The sequence below is a fragment of the Schistocerca gregaria genome, chromosome 2, assembly GCF_023897955.1.
Source record: "Schistocerca gregaria isolate iqSchGreg1 chromosome 2, iqSchGreg1.2, whole genome shotgun sequence".
Classification (NCBI taxonomy): domain Eukaryota; kingdom Metazoa; phylum Arthropoda; class Insecta; order Orthoptera; family Acrididae; genus Schistocerca; species Schistocerca gregaria.
Genome location: NC_064921.1, coordinates 661,057,846 through 661,067,274, shown reverse-complemented (window position 1 = coordinate 661,067,274; position 9,429 = coordinate 661,057,846). Strand labels below are relative to the sequence as shown.

Genomic DNA, 9,429 nt, shown 5'->3' with positions numbered 1-9,429 from the left:
CTGATGACCTCAGATTTTATGTCCCATAGTGCTCAGAGCCATTTGAACCATTTCTTCCACTCGCAAATAGAGCGAGGGAAAAACTAATGTTCATATGCTTCCGTACGAGGCCGGTCGTTGTGGCCGAGCGGTTCTAGGCGCTTCAGTCTGGAATGGAGCAACCGCTACGGCCGCAGGTTCGTATACTGCCACGGGCATGGATGTGTGTAATGTTCTTACGTCAGTGAGGTTTAAATAGTTCTAAGTTTTAGGGGACTTATAATCTCAGCTGTTAAGTCCCATAGTGCTCAGAGCCATTTGAACCGTCTGAACCGCCGTACGAGCCCAACTTACCTTCGTGATCCTTACGCGCAATGTATGTTGATAGCAGTAGAATCGCTCGCCAGTCAGCTTCAACTGCCGCTTCTCTAAATTTTCTCATAGTATTTCTCGAAAAGAACGTCGCCTTTCCTCAAGGATTTCTACTTGAGTTCCCGAAGCGTCTCTGTAACACTTACGTGTTGTTGAGACCTACCTGCAGCAAATCCAGCTGCCTGGTTCTGAACTGCTTCGATGTCTTCCTTCAATCCGACCTGGTACGGATCCCAAACTCTCAAGCAGTAGTCAAGATTAGGTTCTATATGCGGTATCATTTACAAGCGAACCATTGTTTCCTAAAATTTCTCCAGTAAACCTAATTCGACCATTCGCCTTCCCTAACACAGTTGTCACATGCTCGTTCGATCTTATATCGCTTTGCAGCGTTACGCCCAGATATTTAAACGAATTGACTGTGAGAAGCAGGACACAAATAGTATTGTATCCGAACATTACGGGTTTGAGCTACCTACTCATCCGCATTAACTTACTTTTTTCTACATTTAGGGCTAGCTGACATTCATCAGATGAAGTGGAAATTTTGTCTAAATCGTCCTGTATCTTCCTACGGTCACTCAATTTCGATGCAGTACCGTAAACCACGGTACAGTAAACAACCGCAGATTGCTTCCCGCTCTGTCCGCCACATCATTTATGTTTGTGGCGAATAATAGAGGCCCTGTCACACTTCCCTAGAGCTCTCCTGCGCATACTCTTGTCTCCCTCCCCGTCTAGGTCAACAAACTGGATTCTGTCACTTAGTAAGTCTTCCAGGGACTCACAAATCTATGGACTTATTCCATATGCTCGTACCTTCGTTAACAGTCGGCAGTGCGGCACCACGTCAAATACTTTCCGGAAATCTACACTACTGGCCATTAAAATTGTTACACCAAGAAGAAATACAGATGATAAACGGGTATTCATTGGACAGATATATTATACAAGAACCGGCATGTGATTACATTTTCACGCAATTTGGGTGCATAGATCCTGAGAAATCAGTACCCAGAACAGCCACCTCTCGCCGTAATAACGGCCTTGGTACACCTGGGCATTGAGTCAGAGCTTGGATAGCGTGTACAGGTACAGCTGCCCATGAAACTTCAACGCGATACCACAGTTCATCAAGAGTAGTGAGTGGCGTATTGTGACAAGCCAGTTGTTCGGCCACCACTGACCAGACGTTTTTAATTGGTGAGAGATCTGGAGAAGGTGCTGGCCAGGGCAGCAGTCGAACATTTTATGTATCCAGAAAGGCCCGTACTGGACCTGCAACATGCGGTCGTGCATTATCCTGCTGAAATGTAGGGTTTCGCAGGGGTCAACTGAAGGGTAGAGCCACAGATCATAACACATCTGAAATTAACGTCCACTCTTCAAAATGCCATCAATGCGAACAAGAGGTGACCGAGACATCTAACCAATGGCACCCCATACCATCAGGCCGGCTGATACGCCAGTATTGCGATGACGAATACACGCTTTCAACGTGCGTTCACCATGATGTCGCCAAACACCGATGCGACCAGCTTGATGTTGTAATCAGAACGTGGATTCATCCGAAAAAATTACGTTTTGCCATTCGTACACCCAGGTTCGTCGTTGTGTACACCATCGCAGGCGCTCCTCTCTGTGCTGCAGCGTCAAGGGTAACCGTAGCCATGGTCTCCGAGCTGATAGTCTATGCTGCTGCAAACGTCGTCGGACTGTTCGTGCAGATGGTTGTTGTCTTGCAAACGTCTCCATCTGTTGACTCAGGGATCGAGACGTGGCTGCACGATCCGTTACAGCCATCCGGATAAGATGGCTGTCATCTCGACTGCTAGTGATACGAGGCCGTTGGGATACAGCACGGCGTTCCGTACTACCCTCCTGAACCCACCGATTCCATATTCTGCTAACAGTCATTGGATCTCGACCAACGCGAGCAGCAATGTCGCGATACGATAAAGCGCAATCGCTATTGGCTACCTTTATCAAAGTCGGAAACGTGATGGTACGCATTTCTTCTCCTTGCACGAGGCGTCACAACAACGTTTCACCAGGCAACGCCGGTCAACTGCTGTTTGTGTATGAGAAATCGGTTGGAAAGTTTCCTCATGTCAGCACTTTGTAGGTGTCGCCACCGGCGCCAACCTTGTGTGAATGCTCTGAAAAGCTAATCATTTGAATATCACAGCATCTTCTTCCTGTCGGTTAAATTTCGCGTCTGTAGCTCATCATCTTCATGATGTAGCAATTTTAATGGCCAGTAGTGTAGGAGTATGGAAGCCGCATCAGCCCCATGCCTCCCAATCACCAACCCCAAAGCAGGCCTATGACACTGGATCCACTCCTGCGCAACTACCCCTCATAGCGTTGTTGTTGTTGTTGTTGTTGTTGTTGTCTTCAGTCCTGAGACTGATTTGATGCAGCTCTCCATGCTACTCTATCCTGTGCAAGCTTCTTCATCTCCCAGTACTTACTGCAACTTACATCCTTCCGAATCTGCTTAGAGTATTCATCTCTCGGTCTCCCTCTACAATATTGACCCTCCACGTTGCCCTCCAATGCTAAATTTGTGACCCCTTGATGCCTCAGAATATGTCCTACCAACTGGTCCCTTCTTACTATCAAGTTGTGCCACAAACGCCTCTTCTCCCCATTTCTACTCAATACCACCTCATTAGTTATGTGATCTACCCATCTAATCTTCAGCATTCTTCTGTAACACCACATTTCGAAAGCTTCTATTGTCTTCTTGTCCAAACTATTAATCGTCCATGTTTCACTTCCATACATGTCTACACTCCATACAAATACTTTCAGAAACGACTTCCTGACAAGTAAATCTATACTCGATGTTAACAAATTTGCATTCTTCAGAAACGCTTTCCTTCCCATTGCCAGACTACATTTTATACCCTCTCTACTTCGACCGTCATTAGTTATTTTGCTTCCCAAATAGCAAAACTCCTTTACTACTGTAAGTGTCTTATTTCCTAATCTAATTCCCTCAGCATTACCCGACTTAATTCGACTACTTTCCATTATCCTCGTTTTGCTTTTGTTGATGTTCATCTTATATCCTCCTTTCAAGACGCTATCCATTCCATTCAACTGCTCTTCCAAGTCCTTTGCTGTCTCTGACAGAATTACAATGTTATCGGCGAACCTCAACGTTTTTATTTCTTCTCCATGGACTTTAATCCCTACTCCAAATTTTTGTATAGTTTCCTTTACTGCTTGCTCAATATACAGATTGAATAACATCGGGCACAGGCTACAATCCTGTGTCACTCACTTCCCAACCACTGCTTCCCTTTCATGACCCTCGAGTCTTATAACTGCCATCTGGTTTCTGTACAAATTGTAAATTAGCCTTTCGCTCCCTGTATTTTACCCCTGCCACCTTTAGAAGAGAGTATTCCAGTCAACATTGTCAACAGCTTTATGTAAGTCTACAAATGGTAGAAACGTAGGTTTGCCTTTCCTTAATCTATTTTCTAAGGTAAGTCGTAGGGTCAGTATTGCCTCACGTGTTCCAAAATTTCTGCGGAGTCCAAACTGATCTTCCCCGAGGTCGGCCTGTAGCAGTTTTTCCATTCGTCTGTAAAGAAGTCGCGTTAGTATTTTGACGCTGTGACTTATTAAACTGATAGCTCGGTAATTTTCACATCCGTCAACACCTGCTTTTTTTGGGATTGGAATTGTTATATTTTTCTTGAAGTCTGAGGGTATTTCGCCTGTCTCATACATCTCGCCCACCAGATGGTAGAGTTTTGTTAGAACTGGCTCTCCCAAGGCCGTCAGTAGTTCCAATGGAATGTTGTCTACTCCCGGGGTCTTGTTTCGACTCAGGTCTTTCAGTGCCCTGTCAAACTCTTCACGCAGTATCGTATCTCCCATTTCATCTTCATCTATATCCTCTTCCATTTGTCCTCAAGTAAATCTCCCTTGTATAGACCCTCTATATACTCCTTCTACCTTTCTGCTTTCCCTTCTTTGGTTAGAACTGGGTTTCCATCTGAGCTCTTGATGTGCATACAAGTGGCTCTCTTTTCTCCAAAGGTCTCTTGAATTTTCCTGCAGGCAGCATCTACGTTACCCCAAGCGTTACTGGTTCTGAATCAAGTGCAGGAGCCACACGGAGTGGAGCGGCCGTCTGTTGCGCCACGGCCTCGGCGTGCTTGCGGCGAGTGCGCGTGCTTGCAGTTCCGGTGAACGGCTCGCCCCACCCCGGCGCAGCGCAGACTTTCGCGCCGCCCTCGGTGGCCGGCGGCGTCCGACGCCGCACTGCGCCGCCGGGTGGACTCAGTAGAGTGTCGCAGTCGCCCGCCGCCAGCCGCCAGCCGCTCTGACCACCGCAGCCGCACCGCCGCGGCACAGTAGCCACGCAGGGACCGGCGCGCGACGCCACGCCGCTACCCGGCCACGGTGAGTGCTCGCCCCTCGCGGGGCTCCTCACAGTCGCTGCTGGAGGCGGTAACGACACAGCGCACTGGCACCCTAAAACACATAGTGGTACAATGAAAATAAGTCCCAACATTCTTAGCGAATGTACAACACCTTAAAATGGGAGAAACTGCTTTTAAATAGCCGGCCTCAGTGGTCGAGCGGTTTTAGGCGCTACAGTCTGGATCCGCGCGATCGCTACGGTCGCAGGTTCGAATCCTGCCTGCAGGTTCGAATCCTGCGACCGTAGCGGTTACGCGGTACGAAACTGAAGCGCCTAGAACCGCTCGGCCACTCTGGCCGGCTATTACGTTCTTCGCTTCGCCCACAAAGTACTTTATATCTATTCCATTTGCAGCTTTGAATACTTCATCATTATCATTCTACGACTTTCCGATTTTCTCTTAACAAAAATTTGATATGAAATACTGAAATATTTTTACCGGTTTTGTGATGAGCGTTTGGTGCACCCACGACCAACGATTGTTCCAAGAGAGATGGACTGTAGCCCTGCAACCCCTGCGGTCGCAGGTTCGAATCCTGCCTCGGGCATGGATGTGTGTGATGTCCTTAGGTTAGTTAGGTTTAAGTAGTTCTATGTTCAGGGGACTGATGATCTCAGAAGTTAAGTCCCATAGTGTTCAGAGCCATTTTGCTTTTAAATAAACTTTACATACTAGAGAACGCTCCTTTTAACAAACGTTTGAAACCATCACTCCTTCGAGTATTTGTAAAACCTGGCATCCTCAGTATTTTCGTTTCTTTCATCTTTTTCTGCCCTTTCCTAATCTCTACACAACAACTGCAGGTAATGCCATCGATAATCTATTTTGCATAATGTAATCTTCGTTCACTCTTGAATTATTTTATCTCCTCCTTCACGTCCTTTCATAGCCTGCTTTAAATCACTGTCACTTCCAGTACTTGTTTTCCTCAGGTTCTGAAACTTCCTGGCAGATTAAAACTGTGTGCCGGACCGAGACTCGAACTCGCGACATTTGCCTTTCGACAAAGCGTATTGGCACTCTAAAACAGCTTGCGGTAATATTAAAATAAGTCCCAACATTTTTAGCACATGTACACAACCTTAAAATGGGAGAAACTGCTTTTAAATAAAATTCATATCCTAGGGAACTCTTCTTTTAAAAGTCGTTTGAAACCATGACTCCTTCGAGTATTTGTAAAACCTGGCATCCTCAGTATTTTCGTTTCGTTCATCTCTTTCTACCCTTTCCTAATCTCTACACATCAACTGCAGGTAATGCCATCGATAATCTGTTATGCATATTGTAATCTTTGTCCACTCTTGAATTATTTTATCTTCTCGTTCACGTCCTTTCATAGACTGCTTTAATTCACTGTTACTTCCAGTACTTGGTTTCCTCAGGTTCTAAAACTTCCTGACAAATTAAAACTGCGTGCCGGACCGAGATTCGAACTCGGGACATTTGCCTTTCGCGGGAAAGTGCTCTACCATCTAAGCACGAGTCACACCCCGTACTCACAGCGTTACTTCAGCCAGTACCTCGTCTCCTACCTTCCAAACTTAACAGAAGCTCTCCTGCGACCCATGCAGAGCTAGCACTTCTGAAAGAAAGTATACTGCGGAGATATGGCTTAGCCACAGCCTGGGGGATGTTTCCAGAATGAGATTTCCACTCTATGGCCCTGAGCACTATGGAACTTAACATCTGTGGTCATCAGTCCCCTAGAACTTAGAACTACTTAAACCTAACTAACCTAAGGGCATCGCACACATCCATGCCCGAGGCAGGATTCGAACCTGCGACCGTAGCGGTCAAGCGGTTCCAGACTGAAGCGCCTAGAACCGCACGGCCACACCGGCCAGCATTTCCACTCTGCAGCGGAGTGTGCGCTGATATGGAACTCAGGTTCTGGTTCTGCTTTTCGTCGTTTCGAATAGCTAACGCGAAGTAAGTGAAACTTCAGGTCGTTCTAGTGGTAAATCAGCTGATACGGAGATAATCTCTTTTGTGAGAGTTCCCTTAACATTCCTTTAATTTATGACTGGCTGGGAGAATGAGTGTCATGGTACTTTCACTGTGTAAACAGCACCGCCAGATTCTGAAGACCTTCGCAGTAACGTTACCGACTTTCCATCAGAGTCTGTAACGAATTTACTGCTAACTTGTGTTAACAGCCATGTGTTAAACGTCCCTATGCGCTGTAAATAGATATTCTTCTTCTTGTTTTACTTATCTTTAGTACCGCAGTCTGGCTTACCTCTCTCTCTCTCTCTCTCTCTCGTAAGCTACTGTGCTGTGCGTTCCGTTATACGAGCAATTCAATTCGTTGTAGATGGACATGTCATCAACATAACTCATTGATTCATTTGCATAAAGAATCGTTCGTAGGAAAGTGTATGGTGGAATGACGAGAACGTCGGTACAAGGACTTACTGCAGTAGCATAAACAAATATAAAATGATAGGGGTGGAGAACAGCTTAGTGATGTTTGGTTTAATGTATGATACGTTGTATTGTATTGTACGGAACTGGGGACCGAGAAACGACGGAGAGGCTTCGTCCCCGCCGTAGCCCTCACTGGTACAAACCCCACAACAGGCTACAGCACTCCACTCACCCCATCCCCGCCCCACATCGAACCCAAGGTTATTTTGCGGTTCGGTCTCCAGTGGACGTATCACACCAGACCAGTGTATCGCCAACGTTTGCGAGGTAGAGTAGTTACGGTGTACGCGTAGGCCTACGTGGAGAAAGTGTTCGCGCAGCAATCGCCGACATAGTGTAACTGAGGCGGAGTAAGGGGAACCAGCCCGCATTCGCCAAGGCAGATGGAAAAGCGCCTTACACCACCCACAGACGGACCGGCACACCGGACCTCGACACTAATCCGCTGGGCGGATTCGTGCTGGGGACCGGCGCCCCTTCCCGCCCGCAAACAGTGTGTTAGACCGCACGGCTAACCGGGCGGGCTGTTTATACGTTACTTTATGACCAAGCACAAAGCGATAAGGGGAATACGACGGCAGAATTATGGGTTGTTTCCTTCCGGAAACAGTTGAATGTTTGACAGTACTGCAGTAGAAGGTGGCTTCTTAAGAACGTTTGTGAACGCTTACATTGTGATAGTTCTAGCAGTATTGTATTCGAACATGTTGCTCTTCAGCAGTCTGTGACAAAAAATCGTTTATCGTTATTGGAGATGCTGTATGTATCGGTATGCCAAAAAAGTTCCATGGATAGGCCTACAACTAAAAGGGATGGGACACTAAGTGTAAGGCAGTTCATAATCATTTTTCACAACATTTCTCGAGGACAACAGCAATTTGGCTAAAAATACTTTAAAAATGGACACACACAAAGACTCGATTGCAGAGACGTTTATTTTGATGGTAACCAGTTTCGGTCAGTCTTTGACCATTCTCAGACCCTCACACCACGATGATGGCGATGAATGGAGCGGGTGAGAATGCCCAAAAAACGACCGAAACCGGTTACCATCAAAACAAATATTTTTGCGGTCGAGGCTGTTTGTGTGTCCATTTTTAAAATACTTTTATCCAAACCGCTGTTCTCTTCGAGAAATGTTGTCAAAAATTATTGTGAACTGCCTTACGTACGGTTTTCCATCTCTTCTAGTTGTACCCGTCGAACGTTTTTGGCGTACTGATACATACAGTATCTCCATTTTTAAAGCAGTTCACAATATTACCTACTTCCGTCTGTTGAATGCACGAGGAAAACCTGTTTTGCATGCTTCAGGGTTCTGAAAATGATCTTCGGCGCGGGAAAACCTAGTGCCTACCGGAAAACTGCTCGAGGACATGCTCAATGTGAACGCGTTAAACTTTCATAACAGAACCACCAAGAACCGCCGAAAGGAACGAAGGAAGGCAGTATGGTGTTAATTGTTCCATCTCGATGAGTTCATAAAGTCGGGAAACAGGATAGAAAAGGCAATCGGAGATTGACTCTCGAGGAGAAACTATTGCTCTTAGAAGAGTTAGGGTTATCTGAACTTAATTCCATCCGAATTCAAGATCATTTCGCTAACTAGTACGTCGCTCGGACATAAAAGAACCAAATGCAGTTGGCTTATGGGAGGTAATGTAAGCTACTCTGTGAGAATTGTTCCTTTTTGCAAGGTGTCGTGGTAGTAAATGACTGACATATCACGTTTCTGCTACCGTACGATAATCTGGACGAAGGATGTGCTTTAGCGCCACTGATGACTTGTTCCTTGAGTTTTTACAGAAACTAGGCATTATGACGATCCTGGCCTGGGGTTGTTGGGCCACCTGGTGCAGCTCAGTGCGTTTCGCGCCACTGCGGTGACCTGCGAGTCTGTGATGAAGATAAGATGAAATACCCAAGCCCCAAGCGAAGAAATTCTCCGACGCGCCAGCGAATCGAATTCAGGACTTCGTCTTCTAAGGGCAGCAACACCCGCCAACAGAACATAACCTGTGGATATTAGACGTTGTAAAGCTTGCATGTTGAAGCGTACTCATATTACGTAGCCAGAATTGCCCAAGTGGCGGTTAGCTAATCGATATTACAGGCGTCTCTACGTCTGCATCTACTTCACAAGCCATTGTAGAGTAGGTGATGGAGTTTTGTCGCACGAATATTACCGATCTTCTGCCCTGTT

General features: G+C 46.3%; 1 protein-coding gene across 1 annotated transcript in view; it reads left to right on the top strand.

Annotated features, from left to right (window-relative positions):
• The first annotated feature begins 4,431 nt into the window (after nt 1-4,431).
• The window catches only part of LOC126334708 (sodium-dependent nutrient amino acid transporter 1-like), a 175,729-nt gene continuing 170,731 nt past the window's right edge, over nt 4,432-9,429 (top strand). The window contains exon 1 of the mRNA XM_049997217.1: nt 4,432-4,776. The gene's annotated coding sequence lies outside the window, so the exon portion shown is untranslated. The remainder of the gene's footprint in view (nt 4,777-9,429) is intronic.